The sequence below is a fragment of the Gallus gallus genome, chromosome 1 (genome assembly GCF_016699485.2).
Source record: "Gallus gallus isolate bGalGal1 chromosome 1, bGalGal1.mat.broiler.GRCg7b, whole genome shotgun sequence".
Taxonomy (NCBI): domain Eukaryota; kingdom Metazoa; phylum Chordata; class Aves; order Galliformes; family Phasianidae; genus Gallus; species Gallus gallus.
Window position 1 is genome coordinate 125,400,664 of NC_052532.1, and position 18,666 is coordinate 125,419,329.

The 18,666-nt window shown below is 39.0% G+C and overlaps 1 protein-coding gene across 18 annotated transcripts in view; it reads right to left on the minus strand.

The window, feature by feature from the left end:
• The window catches only part of TBL1X (transducin beta like 1X-linked), a 199,945-nt gene that overhangs the window by 65,072 nt on the left and 116,207 nt on the right, over positions 1 to 18,666 (minus strand). The window lies entirely within an intron of this gene.

Here is an 18,666-nt window from a genome sequence, read left to right on the forward strand (position 1 = left end):
TGATGAGGCAGGCCACGCACCAGCAGATAAAACATGTGCCTTTGAGGTGACACCACGGGGCTGGGACTGATAACAGGGCCTCCACAAAGTTCCAGAGCCACCTGCTGTAAGGGCAGCTCGGATCAGCAGGCACAATGTCTGTTTTGTCTATTTTATTTTTAAATGAGGCAAAGAACACAAGACCCACGTGCCTGAAAGGACAGCCTTGACTTTCCCGAAAGATGGAATAGCTGAATAAGGCTTCCTCTGCCTTGAATAAGGGATCTGATTTTTATCCAGCAACTTTACCATTTAAAACGGTGCATCTCTGGGAGCAGGGGCCCAAATCCTGATTTTTCCTAGCACATCTGAACATTCTAACTGGGCTATAGGATCAAGTTGCCCCTTGCACGTTCTCCTTATTTCTGAAGAGCAAGGTAAGGATAAAACATCCTTGTGTGCCTTTTACATCATCTCTTACACAAACTGCTTTCTTTAACAGCCCAAAGGTGAATCCTTGCTTTAAAAACCACACAGCTAGCAACTTACCAGCTGGAATGGTATTAGTGCCAACCACAGCTACCGGGACCTTTGCTACTCAGCATATGACAACAGACAGGCCTGGCAGATGTGGCACGTCAACACTGCAGGACCAGGGAGGTGACACACAGCAAAGGCAACATGAAGAAGGTTGCAATTATTTCATACCCACGAGCTCAGTCTCTTTATTTCTTATCCTTGTTCCAGGCCTCCAGCGTGAAGGAAACATGCTCAGAGCCATGGACAGACTACAGCTCTAACACTAATGACAGGATGTTTAGATATCTGCACATTTTTTTGTATTACTTCTCTCCCACAAGTAATATCTGTGTTTCAATTCCACATGCATTTGAACTGCATGTTGTTTCAGTATCTTACTGAAGGACTTAGGACTTCATTAGTCCTAAGCACTAGAAACAGTTTAAATATGGAAGCGATTCTGGTGCTGCCTCACAATAACACCTTCTACTGGAATGACAAAACCAACACTTGGACTTAGCAAACCCTATGTACAGGATGACATAAACCAACAGGAGTCTGTGCTGGACTAGAAAGCCTCAAGCTTTGCAGGCTATCCCCACATGGCTGTGGAGTAGCAGAGCAGTAGACTGCTGGACAGTTGTCACAAGGTGTGCTCATAACAAGTGCAAAGAGGGCAGCCACGAGTATGTATGATGGCTACGTTGTGGTTGGACTTGATGATCTTTAAGGTCTTTTTCAACCTGAGCAATTCTATGATTCTGTGACCCATCAGCTGAGGTCAAGTGAACAAGAGCTAAGGGAAGGACATGAAGAGGTCTAGAGAAGAGCTGAGGGAGGAGGCCCAGCCTGGCACATTCAAGGCCTGATGGCCTCAGGCAGAACGACTGGGCAGTGACATCATTAAAAGGGGTGGGATTTTATTACTTTCAGTTAATAGGCTTAACAGATGTTACTGGGAACAATTTGATGTTATTTTTCCATCATTTATTATTTCATTTTTATTTTTTTTTCCTCAGAGCAAGCAAAGGCCATACATCTTACCACATATTTCAACCTTGTTTTCCCTGTAGTATCGTTAAAAGTGTGGCTGAGGATTTTCTTCATTTTTTAGAATTATTGTTATTATTATTGCACTAAGGGAAAAAGAATTTTTCCCATTCGTCTATAATTCCAGAATAGCTGAAAGGATTATATTCTGAGGTAAAGGGCAAAAAATATTTTTCAGGCTCATAGCATGGAAAATTTCAGCCCCCAAAAGAAATATTTTGTATATTATAGAATACATGAAGACAAAGAGTTTTAATGGACACTATTTTGAACTTTGATTATGGTAGATCCTCTTATAAACTATTTATAAACATATTAATGATAGCTATGAATAGTTAATGTTTTCTCTTGAATAATACTAAGAGAATGTCAATGCTAAACGCTGTAAGGACAATCATTAGATAGTACTGTGCAACAGAACAACAGAAACATAAATATATACATTCAGGATATTTCATTGCAGTGTACTTATACTTCAACATTTAGCTCTTTTAGAAATTTTTTTTTTTTTTTTCTTTTTTTACTTTTTTTTTTAGCACAGCTTCACTCAATTTACTCTGGTTTACAATGATGTGAGCTTTGGAGACAAGTCATTAAATGCTTCCCTAATGCCTCCTCTTTCAAGAAGGTACAACGTTGCTTTTCTTCTCTAAAGGTGGAGGAGGGAGAAAGAAGGGCAGTGAGACACAAATTGCTGTAAAAGGATGCCTGCAGGCACTTCTGCGCAGCCCCCAAACTAAAACCTTACTAAGTTATTTTTTTGCATTTATATTGCTAGATATTTAATATAGAAGCGTCCTATTAAAAAATCAATACAAAAAAAATCAGATTGAGTAATCTCAGTCTTATGAAAAACCACCTCAAGCACAAGCTTAAGATACTGGTGGGGGTTTTTTCAGCTCTTTTTCCCCTCAACCTTTCCTCTGAACGATCTATATACAGACCACAAAGAGAGAAGAGAAAATCAGGCACAGCATATCCAGTAGCATAATCCAGATTGTACAACAGTATCTCGCACACTATCTGTCTTTTCTCCAATCCCTCTTCTTTCATATGCTGTTATTACCCATTGGAATCAGACACTGTCACTTTATCTTTTCTGGCTATTTCTCTTACTGGTAAGACCACAGGAGGAATACTCTGTGCCTCTCCTCTTTAGATAGAGGGTGTCTGCCCCTTTTCATAAAGACATTACTGGCCCAGTATGGAGGTGTACATAAAATGTAAATCTCAGTCGTATTTAGTTGCTTCCTCTAGACTAAGGATAGCAGGAGACACAAGCAGCAGAACCATAAGGTTGCTTTTAATATACCCTGGTTCTTTTTAACGCTGATTTGCATGCCCGGACTAGCTATTCTGTTATTACCAGACAGATGATGAATATAGAACGTAGCAAGATAAATTTATGGTGGCAGTACTGTGAAGTTCTATGCAGCCCTAATATAAACAGCAAATTCTATAGATTAAAAGATGCCATGGAAAGCTTTTTAACCTGCTTTTTTTAAAAAAAGTCAAACCACCTAGAAACTAAGATAAATTCAATATCCTTGGGGACTTAGAGACACATATGATATAACCTAAGTTTTCTCCTAAAAAAGATCAGTTGAATGCCTCTCAAGAAGGATTTCAACCTATTATGACACAACTGCTAGTTAGAGCAGATCAAATAAAATAAGCACTCCCAGGCTTAAAAAAAATCAACCCAGAGAGAACTGAAGACTTAACACTATATATACAAGGTTTGAGAAGTTTTTAAAGTTATTAATGCCTAGACAAGAATTATTTCATCAGAGATCAAAATGTTCCTATATTTTTGGCCTCTCCTCCAAGAGAGACGCTCAGGAAGCCAGATGTGATCATAAAGGTTGACATATATGTCAATCGTGTTTACAACTACAATTCTGAAAGCCAGTGAACATCAGTAGGATTTTGGGTGCCTAAAGGCTTGAGGATAAGAGGTTCAAAGGGACCTCAGAAGGTATATAGTCCACTTCTCTGAGCCAAAGTAGGGCTAGGTCTGGGGTCAGAGCAGGCTGCTCAGGGCTTCATCCATTCAGAGACTGAAACCCTCGAAGGCCAGAGATGACCTACTCCTCTGCCCCACTGTCTTCACAGGAAAACGGTTTCCCTCCAGGCTGAGCCAGCCCAGACTCACCTCATGGGGCAAGTGCTCCAGTCCCAACCCTGGGGGACCCATCACAGACGTCTAGAAAACTTCTGGTTTGCCCATGCCTGTCTTTGTTGAGGCCCCAAACTGGATATGTAACTAGATGTGGTCTGATGAGAGTCGTGTATAGGAGGACCATCCCTTCCCTTCATCCGCTGTGCTCACGCTTATACAGACCAGAACTGTTTCCTATTGCTTACACAAAGAGGTGTTACAGTTGTGTTATAAAGTCACAAAGTCTATATAGGGCTTTAAAACGAACACCAGCAGTTACATAATTGAAAGTAAAAGACTTTTTCCAAATTGGAACAGTCTTACTACCACCTTTACTAATTTATATGGAAAAATATATATCTGGAAAAGACATGCAGGAAGGTAGACAGGGTAATACTCAGTATTGTCATGCTTACTAGATCTTCTAAGGATGTAATAACCAAGTGAGTATTTTAGCCATCCAGCTCCTGGAATGTAATTCTCACATGCTATTTAGCTATAGAATTCCCTCTACAAGGAATGGGGAAAGTTATGTGCCTGTTTCAAAGATTTATGTATTTTCCTGCAGCCACGGATTAGACAGTTGTCTGAGACTGGGATTCGTTGCTACAAATCTCTCCTCCAAATCCAGGCTCCAATTTGTATCTTTGACTGTAAAAAAATGACTAATTATCTTCATTTGAGAAAAGGACAGAAGGAAGGATGGAAGGAAGGATGGGGAAACAGGGATCAGTAGCCCCTTTTAAATGATTCCCTACTTAATATAGATATACCACAGCTGAATAATGAACCGTGAAAACTTTAATTTCTCACTCTCAATGAAAAAACATACATAATAAGTGTGAGAGTTCATGTATTGTTTACTCCTCCCAACTATTTTTTCTCAACATATGTTTTACATTTCCTTATTACGGAAAGATAATTTTGGTCTCTTTTTTTTTTTTCTACAGAAACTCATGCTTCTTTGCAGTATTATGCAAGGAGAAGACATCAACACTTATATTTAAGTATGACACATTATAAGCTTACATTTTCACTTATAATCTGAGTACATTTTAACTGTTTGGACTGCAAAGCTCCACGGTGAGCGCCTGCCTCAGGCTGTTTTTTTTTTCTGGAAGGCATAAGGAAAAACAGTTCTATCATCTCAGAGTGCAGTTGGAGAAAGTACAGCCTTAGCGATATTTATACAGCTGTTTCAGTGAGGATCTCTAGTGCTTCCACACTTCAGAACAGGGACTTGACGTTTGGCAGAGAGATTGCTCTGATGGCAAAATGCCTTTTCTACCGCAGTGAAAACCCACATAAATTTGACTAAAACAAACCTTCTCCCGAAATACTATTTGGACATGGCTCTGCACAGGTTTGTCAGAAGCCTGTTATCAAATTATCAAGTATTATCACTGCATTAACTTTGCTTCATACTAAGGTGACAGAGCTCAGCGTCTTTTCATGTAAGGGGACGCAGACGCATCCTGATGCTAAAGCAAGGGTCAGCAGGCTGTGAAAGGTGCTGGGAATCAGGGTTACAGGCTGATGCACTACTGAACTGGTTTCACTCCTGTGCACAGCTCTGCTGACACTCATCTCCAGAGAGGAGAGAATACTTTCTTCCCAACAGTGAAAAATAATTATAGCCAAGGTGTAACTGATTTTGAAACACCTCTGCAGCCCTTCATTTTACTTATTATCAGCAGTTTTTTTCCTGAACATTTAGACTATCTGACCTTTAATGCCTTTTAGCTGCATTTATTAACAACCCTGCTTTTATTACTTTGATGCTTTTTCCCTGAAGCATTCAATTATGAGACTTATTTGGTTTGGGGAATTCTTGAAAAGAAAACAAAGTCTCCTGATTTTCCCCAACAGAAACAGATGATTTTTTTTCCCTCTCTCATTTGTTTTCTGTTAATTAAGAACAGACTTAAACAGCACAGTTGTTTGCTTATATGTATTTTACCTTAGTCCAATTTAATTACAACACTGCAGAAATTTAGTGAATGGCCAACATTTAGTCAACTGCTCTGAACAACAGAAATGCATACGAACACACACAGCTTCATGTGTGGTCAATCCCTGGGATTGGAATCAAATATGGAAAAGCAACAAAACTTTCCTGTCAATAACACATTTAAAATGCTGGGTTTTGAGGAAGTACTTTTCAAAGTCTTTTCAGCTGTCGCTGAACAGTATTTTGGTACTACAGAGGCGATCAAAAAGTGTCAGTGAAGAGCCATCACTTCAGTTTTAATTCATTACAAACTTGCACAGAGCTGATCTGGAGCTTCAGGACATGGATGTTCTAAATTGTACTGCCTACAAAGGAAACAAAGATTTATTCATAAGACTTTCAAGGATGGTATAAAACATGCTTCCTTTCTCTTCTTTACTAACAGGTAACATAAAATTTAACCCAGTGTTTAGGAATGCTTACAATCTCACACGTCCAAATGACACTCCGCCTTTCCCCCATTATATTGATGGAGATGAGCCTGCTTTCCATCAAATACCTTGTGAAATAAAGCTAAAAGAGAGGGAAAGGTTTGCCCAATTTTATTGTTCTTACTACTACCATTATATAACAGCATTTTGTTCCCTCTGAGTAAAGCACAATAAGATATTTTGTAAAGAAGTTTACTTTTTGGCTGGTGATATTTTACATCTAGATCTACGTGCAAGTCTTCCATCATTTCCTTTTTTCTAACTTCAAGTCTCAGCTTCCTTATTTTAAGGCCTGACACTGGCACACCCATACAGAACTTATTCTCCTATAACTAGAACCAAGCAACTTTTCTGGGGTAATAATTTAAGCACATCTCAATATCAAAGAGAAAGTTCTTATTAATAATAAAATATGCATGCTTTTTGGAAGGCTTACAGTACAAAGAGCAGAAAAGTACTTTTAAATGGAATATGGGGTTGCTTGACCCAACCAATAATGATAACATTAGTGTAAAGAAAAAGCATACTGAGATTCCAATTCTTATGTAAAGAGATGTATATCCTACCTAAGAAGCTAACACTACCACCCATCAATGACTTTTTAATGCTCTGTATTTTCAAAACACCCTTAAAACATGAACTAATACATCTTAGATGTTAATGTATAGGTTTTGGTGTAACACAGAACCTCTCTGGTTCTTACTAGATGTCAGCAATGGTTAAGCCATTTTGGTCACAAGTTACCATATCCCTTCTTTTTCCAACTGAAGGAACACAATGCATCTGTGATGAACATAAACACAAAGCATGTTTCAATAATTAAAATCTCTAACCTCTGCGATCATTTCAGCTGTTAGTAATAAGCACAAAATCGTTTCTGCTGATTCTTAAAAAGCAATGTTAACCACAATCTTACTAGTTCTACCTCACATGAGTAAGTTTTACCATAATACAGCCTGCCAATGATGTCACTGTGTATGAATGGCTGTCAAGAGACTTCCAGCAATCCTTCTGACACAAACGATCTGCAAACATAACGCCTGTCTTTGAGCTTCTTTATGGAAGCAGAAAGGTGAACCGGATGAGAGGCATCATAAACTTCTGTACATAGCAAGATCTGAGCAGAGTTTGAGCTGCAGGGCTTCAGTGGTTTCTCAGTGGACAGGTAGCAAATTGCATAGTAAGAGATTGGCAGATGTGTGTGTGCACTTGTGGGGTGTGGAAGAAAAGCATCGATAAAATGGCAAAGACAAAGGCACAGTGAAGGAAGAGGAAGCTGACAGAGCAACCAGAACATGAGGTCAAGGAGAAAAAGCCTTGTGAGAGGAGCAATGGGTGGGTGAGCCAGCTGAAAGGAGGCATGACTCTGAGAGCAAAGAAATGGTTTCCTATTTAACTCTTGCTGTTTAATTTCACCCTCTAATGGTATCTAGGAAACATCACTTACTTTGGTTACAGGTGAGGCTATAAAACAGAAAAACTGCACACCTGCTTCTGTCTCTGGCCTAAGTTCCAAAAGTTCACCATTTCCAGAAACATCCACACCACTGAACTCCCACACTGAAAACAAAACCTAATTTTCCCCTCCCCCAAAGAATGTACATGAAAAAAAAAACCACACACCAAAAAACCAGCATGCAGGAGACCAAATAGCTGTGACTACATCTCAAACCTTGTGTTTATTTGGAAATCAAGCTCCCCGTAAGCTCCCCCACCGCTCCTGTTTCCCATATATTAGGATTTTGGCTGAATCCGGAACAAGCTAACTGGCTGACCAAATGGGGTGGTGGTGACAGGGAACAACATACAAACAAGATTTGCTACTACTCACACTGCAGACAGTGGCCTGGGCCAGTTGCCCAAGCTGCTCTGATCTCAGTCCAAGTTCAACCATAAGTTTGAAAGATAACATACACGCAATTAGATTTTACTGAATTAATGTGGTACGTAAGACTTTGCTACCTGGACACATCACTGTTCTGGCAGGTAACACAAGCTGAAATTGCATGAGCCACTTGAGGACTCACAAATTGACAGCTTCTAAAATAGTGCCTGGACTGTTTGATGTAGCTGGAGAACCTCAACAGATTTATCTAGCATATCCTGTAACAGCACTCTGAGACTGATTTGTTACAGTTTACAGTGTTCAGATTAAGGAGTTCAACAGAAGTTATTCAGGTATGATACCTCGTTAAAGTTGTGCTCAAAAGCTGCCAGTGTATCAGTGTATCACCTATTGTATGGAAATGCTTGTCAAAAAAACAGTCATTAATATCTTTTTTTCTCCTGCATGGAAAATTTCCAATTGAGTTTCACTATTTATGGGTATTTCTGCTAGTTTAGGAATCTTCTTTCTATACTGGACTTTAAAAAAAATACCCACAAACATCAGGGATCAGGTTCAAGTTATCTGTTTTTAAGTCATATCACAGATATATATATATATATATATATATATATAACATATGTCCTGCATTCCTCTAAGAGAACCAGAAAATTCCAGTCTTACTTTGTAAACCATGTTCAAACAGGATCATAACAGTAACCATTTGCAAAATGGGTGAATAAAGCTGACGGGCATGTGGCAGAAGGGGGTATTCATATCACCTATTTTAAAAACTTAATTGTATACGTTTGAGCTAAGTTCTACCAGCACTCTCAGTCTATTCCACAATGAGAAAACCTGAAATGTTAAGATTCTTGTAAACATTTTAAGATTTCCACTGTCTGTACCAAAGCACTTCAGATCACACAGACCCCTTTCAGGACGTACAGAAGCCAAGAGGTCCGAAGTCTCATTGAGGACTTAGTTCCACAAGATACCAGGCCATTCCCAAGGATGAAACGGAGCCTGGTAATTTCCCAACAAGTTTGACATTGTTTTGCCATTTCCTGAATGAGCATATCAATCCTTGGCCACCAAACAAATCATCTAGTCAGGACAGGCTATTTTTATAGTTCCCAGATGGTCCTTATGTACTTTCATGCATGACATGAGCTTCCACTTTGGTGACCTTGGTAAATGTGAAACTGTTCTGTCCAAGTAAAGGAAGGTAGGAGCAGTGTTGTGCACACGGGTGCATCTATTCATAGTTATGTCATGCACTTTAGCTAGCACTACATCATTTTATTTTCACAATGTACCTTGGCATTTGTCATCGGCAGGAGTTCAATTTGTGTCATAAAAAACACACTGTCTTCAATTTCTGTTCATTCCAGTTATCTGCTGCTTCCAAAGGGAAATGTGACAAGCAATTTGCATTCGGGAGTTGATTGCTACTTTTGACCCCGGTTCCGTATTTTGACAGCGAACACTCAGCAATATTACCCGTTTCTGAAATTATATTGGAGATACTATTGATATTCAGCCTCGCTACGTAGCAAGGAAGCATGCCCTGAACTCCTCCAGCAGACTCCCTTGAGGCTGTCTTCACACGGTCTTGGAGCTAACAGGAAAAAATATCTGAATTTTTTAGATTCAGGTATTTTGGCCTCACATTATTAACACTGCGACTGAAACCTAACAGCAAACTACGTCTAGAAAAGAAAAGAGAAAAAATGCCACAACTTACTGGGGATTATTCTTTCTGGGGATAATTAGTTATTCTTATGCATTGCTGCTTAACCAAATGGATAATTTGCAGCCTATAAATTCACATACAATGGATACAAATGGTTTTAGATCATGCACTAAACCAACACTTCTGAGGCAGTCGAGATGCTTACGGCCTTTGAAGGCTCCTTTTGCACTACCGAGACCATAAGCACAGCAAAGAGTGACCGTCACTCAGGAGACCACAATGAAGGTGGAAGCCCTTTTACAAAAGCAAACATGACTGTTTATCTGCACAAGAATATTAGCTACAGGGGAAGAATTTGTAAAGTGTCCCTGGTGCTTCCATTGCCCTTTTTGGCTCATTATTGTGTAGCTCCAGGCCATAACTGAAACCAAACCACGCATCAGTGAATGATATTGACATGTGACAGAAAAGGCTTCCCGACTTGGACTTGCAACTGATACACAACATAATAGTTTCTCTATGACAACTATTCTAGGCACTTTTTGGACTGTTTTTTATATTCCACTCCAGTTTCGGGTTCTATATGAACTTATCACAGCTTAAAGAGATGTTGATGACGATGATGAGTGGCATGTTGGTACTAAGTAGGTTTATATATATATACAAGGTGAGGAACATTTTGTGGAGCTGCGAATACAAGGAAGAAGTCCCAGTCCGCATAAAGCCACATGACACACAACATAAAGGATGCAACATGCTTTTTCTCGCTCACATGGAACGATTTTATGATTTTTGTACACTGTAGTTACAGCAAAAATCAAATTGCTCTCTCCAGTATTAAACTCTGTGATCTATGCCTTGGATGAGAAATGACACCTTACTTTCTTGCCTTCAAAACTCTCAAGTTCTAAAAAACAAGTCCGGTACTCAGTACAGTCGCATACTAATCTCTCCAACCTCAAAACTAAGCAGAATAAACACCTCTGAAGAAATTAAAACAAGAAATGCTACCCTTAGATGACTGAATTGTGCTGCATCAGAACTCCATTGGCCCCACAGTCACAGTAAGTGCTGTCATGACCATTCCCATGTCCCTGTCTCTAGTGCACAAGCAGCCCAGGGCCCTGGGTCATGCCTCAGCTGCTGAGTGCTGCATTTGGTGGTACCTTATCACGTGGAGTGGCAGTGACAACAACTAGTAGTTGAAAAATCAGGATGCCTGGCACTGAAGTCTGATTCTGTTTTGTGAGAGTGATTTACAGCTGAGCTGAGGTGTTCAGTCAGCTCCAGCCGGCCAGTCTGGGGGAACGTGGCACTGCTACGTCCACAAGGAGACGCACTGCTAATGCCCATGCATGACCCAGGGCTGCATGGCTGCAGCAGAATGGCCTCTGCACACGTCTGAACACACTGTAGAGGTAATCTCTGTCTTACAAACAGTAAAAAACTGTGTGGTATGTTAAAAGTGGCTACGCACGCCAGATTATCATTCCCCTTTTTGCTAAGTAGAAAAGATATCTTTTTAGTAAGAATTTTACTAGTGTTTTATAATCTCTCCCTAGCTGTAAGCTTAAGTAACATAATTTGACCACCCTTAAAAGTGAGTTGGATGATAAATGGAGTCTGTGGTAAATCCAGTGCTTAATTACAATTTGTTAAAGTCTGTTTGTGTTAGCTTAAAAACATGTATTAAAAGACACAGATTTGTTTTCATATCTTACACAACCCCCCCTTTCCTTAAAACCTCAGAACTATTCCAGTATTTAGAGACAACCACCTGCACCCCTGGAGAAAAACATATTAGCCAGGGATAAAATCCTTTGCTGTGAAGTCTTATGTTTCATCTCGTATAATCCTTACGCTGTCTTTGTGCCAGAGAAACAAACAAGCCTTTAGTACCAAAAAATTACTGCATTTCTTTGGAACCATAACATGCTTTTAAATAAAACCATCATTTGGACAATAAAATTAAGGAAAAAAAAAATATTTTGAGCTTGCTCCATGTAGTGCTGGTGAAGTATGGTTTGTAACTCCAGATAATGAAATCAACTAATTGCTTCAGCTGAAGACTGATTCCTGAGGATTACATTTGACTCCCTGTTCTAACTCTGCAGCCTTGGGAAATATTATTTCACCTTTTTACCTACAGCCCACTGTAAAGCACTTAATAATATTTCACTTCGGATATATACACCTCACCAGTACTTTGTGGTAATTAATCAAACAACAGGTATAGAAAAAATGAGATGAAAAACAACAGTGCTAAACTTATCAAAGGATACAAACCACCACATATCTTCACTTTGAGATAGATCATCATCACAATAATAGAAAAATGACCCTGACTTTGAATTCAAGGTTGATTGAATTTCGTCACACTCTCAACCTTCCGGCTTCCCGTTAATTCAAATTATTAATTGGCAGATATCCAGAAGGAGCAGGGGAGGGGAAACCTAATCTGCGTTATGTACTCACACAACTAAGAACTCCCTTTACAATTGCTTGTCTTCCTATTCCCTCTGTTCATCTTCCAGGAAAAGCAAGAGAATGAAAGCAGAAGTGCTGTTTAGTAGAAAATAATGAAGTGCTGAAAGAATAACAATATTGTAGAAACTGCAGAAACACATATCCCTGATTTTTTTTTTTTTCACATTTTCACCACTGGTATTAGCTGTATTTTAAACACCACACAAAATGGCAAGTCCCTCAGACAGAAGATGCAAAGGCAAAGCTTCTTTCACAACAAGGTTGAACGTGAAGCTCTAAACTAACTGCAGAGGGGTTATTCATTCAAGTAAAGACTGACACGTTATGGCTCTCAAGTAGAGCACAGGCAAGACAGTGCTTCCAGTGTACTTACAGGACCTCATCTCTTGCAGGTCTAGGGGAGGAAAAGCTTTACAGGTTGACTTCTCCACTTTCTTGGCTCTATCTTTCTTGCATTACCTCCCCTGATTATTTTTGTCTTTTATCATCTCTTTGTTATGCTTTTAGAATTTCCCTATTACCGCTCAGGGTTTAGGGTATTCAGAACTGAGGTTATCTTTATGCTGGGGTAGCTCAAACTTTGCAATTTGCTATTTCTAAGCCACAGATGACTAAACTTGGCAACGTGTACAGTATCTGCTGACAACAAGAGCCGACTTCCTTTATGCCGAGTAGCATTAGTTAGATAACCAACATTGAAAAAAAGGACAAAGAAAAAGAGCAGGTGATCACTGCTATCTGCCTTATTTTGATATCAGTCACCTTCTACTGCTTCCATTAAAAGAGTAAAGGATTAAATATAGAAATATTTGTAGCACAAAAAATTACCCAACAATTGAAAGTCAGTTGTGTTGGGTTATGCTGACTTTTAGAAGGGCTGGCGTAAAAAGTAGTCTACAGTTTTATTTATTTGTCATGTAATTTCTTTCCCCTAAAGAAAACCCCATGAATGTCTGTTAGCCAAAAGCAGAAAGACCCAGGTGGCTCAGCTGACAGTGGCAAATAACCTTAGGAGGATGCATGCAACTTTTTTTAGTGGGAGAACTCCACCATAGGGAGCTCAGATACAGTCAGGCACAATTACTGGGACCCAGCTGGTGAATTTTGCACTTCTTGCTGTAGAGCCTGCAAAGCAATTTAAAACACAGCACAATTCATGCTGTTTTCATGATAATATTCCCATGCAAAATGTACTTGCTATATTACTGGTCTATCTGATAAGCTGGAACTTAAAATCAGCCGGCACAATTTTTTTTCTTACTCGTCACTACTAGTAAGAAGACATCTGAAGGTGAATTTTGCTCAGATCTTTAAGTGTAACAGTCCCTTTTTGCAGCGTGGCTGCCACAGATAGAAATGAAGAGCTGTCGCTGACTGAAACTCATTCATCCATTCTACCTGCCTGTCTGCGGTCAGCACTGACTCCGGCTAATAGTTGCACATACTGTCAACAGCCCCTCATTACTAAGAGCAACAGCACACGCTCTGAGTACACGGTGAAGATGGTCATAAATCAAAGATATCTGAGCTACAAGATACAGAGTTACTTTCCAGAATCTGCATGCAAATCAGAAGGCGTAATTTAACCTTTCACATAATCAAATACCCTTTAAAGATGCAGGGAGTAACAGCTCATTTCAGCGGGCTCAACATTCAATCCTAACATCTCAAAATATGGGCCATCATTAAGCAAAGCACACAAAATCTCATTTTTCAGTTGCCCCCCCTTCACACATCTTTATAGATTCTGAAATGATTAAAGTGCTCTGAACTTACCTGGAAAAGAAGATGCACCCTGTCATCGCTTTCCCAAGCCCTGGGGTGACTGGATTTTGCAGAACATCTGCACTTTGTATAATAAGTACATCACATCGTGTTTTTAAGTCTTGACCACATCCTTTTACCTCTGTTTCAATTTGGTGGGCCCAATTTGAGTACATTTTGGTAAGACAATTTAAGTGTTTTAAGACAGAAAGGCATTAAAAATGCTAGCAAAACCAATCAGGAACCAAGTCCCAGTGGCTATTATGCCTTCAGCGGCCATTTCCTTGGCTGTTGGATGGCAGGTATCACAATGGAACACATATGGGCAGCAGAATTCAAGACTGAGGATTAGAAACAATCTCATGCTGCTGATGAGCAAAACAGAACTAGTCATTACAGCTTTTAGAAAATGCATAGGAAGCAAGAGTTTCATAGACATTCTACCAATAGCACACTTCATTTTTGCTCGCAAGTCTTTTTTCTTCGCATTTACTATATGGAGCAGGTATAATACAAAGTGGGGTGGGGAGAGTGTGGCATTGACTATTTTTGTTCTCAGCTGGACTGAAAAGTCTTACAATTATGTGAGATTACACACCATGCACAAGGAAATCGCTGTTCTCAGCTGTTAAATTGGAATCACTGGGCGGAAAAAGTCACTACAGTTTTAAAGCAATGAGCAAATAACTTCTTATTTCCTGTCTGTGATCCAGTAGGAAAGGGGCAGTTTCTAAGGGCCGAATGTAATTTGTGCGTGCTGTATCTCTTAGAGACCCTCCATGTTACCTGAAACCTATTCTGTGTTGAACAAAACTAAACTTATAGTGGCTAACTAATATAAATATTAAGATGACAAGACACAGGATATGATTAATTGTCATCAGTTTTAGGGTTTTATTTAACACACGGTCTTTAGGTTCAGATAACACAAAACATAACAGCAGGAAAATGTGATCACAGATACACAAATTTATGTGTTTTATCAGTTCAGCTCTAGGTTTAAAGCAGTTTAAATGAGCTTTAATAACAACAGGCGACGGAATCAGATCAAATGGTGCAAGTGATTCGATTACCTCCATGCTAACCATCATGGGTAGATTTAATTTAGAGCTGAGCGATCACGTCTGACTGTGGTAAACAGCTTAGCATCTGCCTTCCAAGGTAACATCTTCATATGAGACCGAGAGAGATTGTGATCTGTTACATTCACAATTTTATAGCTAAATCCCCTCTTCTTTACAAAATCTATTTCAGTCTTTTGCTACCCTCTCAGGACAAGTAACTACAATAAGCTATGCAAATTTCTAGAAGAGCAAGCAATCATTTAGATAAATAAAATCTGCTGTTTAAAGTCTCTCTAAATGTACTGAAAAGTGCAATTAGAATTATGAAAACAAGCCCCGAGGCTGAGTATAGTGGTCAAGTAGAGCAATTGGGACAAAGCCACAGCAAAAGCTATATACCTAAAATAATTCATCAACATGTCAACTTCAGTAGCAATGAACATACCACAGAAGCAGAATTTTTATTTCCTCCATCTCTGCAAAAACAATGCTACCCCTATTTTGCTCCTTCCTTCAAAGGGGACATTCAGTTCTTCCCCCCAGTGGAAACAATGCTCTGAATCACAACAAATTCAATCTTATGTGTCTCTAATACATCTGTGTGAAAGTCTTCGTAACACAAACTGTCAAAAAATGGTGGTGACTCTTACATAACAATGACTTAACAATATCCTCTCTACCGTGAAATCCTAAAGCAAAACTGACTTAAGAGTCAAGAGGAGAACATTTGCAAAGAGGCTGGATTTGTAAAAACCTCCAGCAAAGTTAGCACCCTCTTTAATCATAGAGCTGTAGGCAAGGCGAGAGCAGACAGTGCCTACAGGATTGGTGACACAGTCAGAAAAGAGAGCTCTGAGAGACACAGCACAGGGCAAAGCTTTGAGGAATGACTGAAACAAGCCCTTGCAAGGGAAATTGAGATTCTATGGAAGGCAATTCTGGAAACTTGCAAAGTATTGATGTTGATGGAAAAGTTAAAGTAAAAGGAAAGATGATTAATTTATAGGACAAAAAAAAAAAGGGGGTGGGGGAAACAGTTGGTAAATTGATACGAAAGTTTACCACAAAACTGGTCCTAGGTAAAACCAGTAAGTCCAACCAATCTCAGATACCAAGTTTTCCTTCATGTTTGGATTTCAGCCCCAGTAGCTAATCAAGCATCTACAGACTGGAAAAACTCACATGATCTCCAGGCTGCAGCATCCCAGCTGGGCTGTGGTCAGACCATTTTTTTCTCTCCTTCCACTGAACCTCACTGCTTTAATTACTTCTTCTGATCCACTTATTCATCCCTTAGATCACAGTCCTCTGATGTCACTATGAATAGTTGTCTAATTAGGACGAATTTGAAATATTTGAATCTGCTTTTCAGTAGATAATTTGTAATGATCTATCAATATCAAGAGGGAAATCAAACGCACATAAAAATGAAAAGGATGGTTTCTCCAGTTTACTACTGAATAGAGATTAATCAAATTCTTTAAAACAGAATCATTCCACTATGTTTAACAGTTTGACATTATGTTAGAGCTGTTAAAAAAAAAGAAGAGAAGAGAAGAGAAGAGAAGAGAAGAGAAGAGAAGAGAAGAGAAGAGAAGAGAAGAGAAGAGAAGAGAAGAGAAGAGAAGAGAAGAGAAGAGAAGAGAAGAGAAGAGAAGAGAAGAGAAGAGAAGAGAAGAGAAGAGAAAAATATGGGAATGATGTTGTATAAAATGGAAAGGTTCAAAGCAATGTTTTGGCAAAACATGGCTGGAAGTGACGTGCTGGCCTACCAGACAGCAAGTTTAGCCTTAGTGTAGTTTATTGCATCTGAACTTTTGGCTTGAAAAAAAAATTGCAAAAAAAAGCCAACCCACCTAACAGTGTAATAAGATGTTATTGCACTTAAACCTTAAGCAATAATTTTTAAAACTTGGAATTAATTTACATTTGAGGTCAACTAACATTTTGAAGCAAATACATAAGCCCTGAATGACCAACAGTACTTCATATCTGTACTCACGAAACAGGACCAGACAAGTAACACAGAGACATGGTTTCATTTATGGCTGAATTACAATGTTTATTCAAAAAGGTACACCACATCCTTCCTTTCTGCCAATAAAAGGATTATTGTTTTTGCAGGATGATGATCGATTTTATTACAGAGGAAAAGCCCCTTTTCAACGTCAAAATGCACTCACGCCAAATCTTTTTGGAACCAAATTTTGCAACTTGCAAGCTCACAGGACAAATAAGCATATTTTCTGCATTTCACTTCTCTACAGACATAAGATATTCCAATATTAAGCAAGTAGTGAACATCAAACCTAATATTAATGAGGCAAGATGACAAAACGTTTCAAGTCTTGTTTGAGTTTATATAGGACATATAATTGAATTCCTGTATAAAAGCCAGCAGCTACGCTTGAATTACACCCACATTTCCACAAACTACTTTTATTGTGCCATCAGCGTTTAGCAGAAGAGGCAGAAACAGCAGCAGTACCTCCAAGCTAAAACACCGCTAGCAGCATTAGACTGCTCAGGATGTACTTATATATCATTTTCAAGCAACTACTCGAGTGATCTGGAACAATATTTCTAGTATTTCTGAACCAGCAGTCTAGAAATTGCCATTAACTTGCATGGTAGGAACGCTTGTGAATACGGACTGTTTTTCTAGTCTTGTCAGCTACACTTAATGGGACATATCCTGAACATGTTTTTAGCTCGAACAGGTACATTGATTGTGTTTGCCTTTACGTTATGGTGATTGCAAAAGGAAGAACTGATTTGCAAGTACAGAAGTATACTAAGAAGCTGTAAAGTATTACTGCACGTTGATCTTTCAGATATTACACATTTTTGATCATAGCACACCTGAACAAAAGTTATTAAATGCGATGATGTGCATAAGTATATGATTGAAATATCACTGCCAGTTAATGTAAAAATAGTTCAGCATAAAAGTAAAAACATTATTGCATTTGCAGGCCAGCCCCAATTTTGTGTAGGAACAATACAGGTCACATGGCTAATCCATTAAGGAGGCTCTCCCAAACCTGCAAAAAAGCTTCACTTATTTCCTTCTTGTACCTTCCATGAAGCTATCCTCAGTTTTTGCTTTTTTCTGTAATGGAAGGTAAAAATGATTTAGGCGAACCACTAAATGCAGAGACCCAATTATGGAGGGAACCAAGTAGAGACTAGAACATTATTTTACATTTCCTTCACCAGAGATGCACAGTCATGCTACAGAAGTCTCATGTGATTGATTATTCTGTTTACTCGGACTGTTTATTAGCAGGTCAGACAAATAGGAAACTAATTTATGCATGCATCACTTGAACTAACTTTATTTAAGCTGACTTAGGTTGACCATAAATACAATTCATGTTACACAGATTTGGGACAGCTGCTAAACTACATTGTAACCCACACAATAACCAACACTAAAAAGTTAACTACCTCCCATACAACCAGAAGTACAAAGCAGCTTTATTACAATGGATGCACTGTTTGAAAAAGACACTTCCCTGTTCCACATGCATTTTCTGAGTAGGTAAAAACCTACCTAAAAGCCTCCAGAACCACTGATTAGAAGAAGATACAATCCAAAGTAGTTCTGGGAAGCCATTTCACTTGTGAAGTCCTGAATGCAACGCTGATTATCCAAAGGGCTTTGCCTAAGCCCACA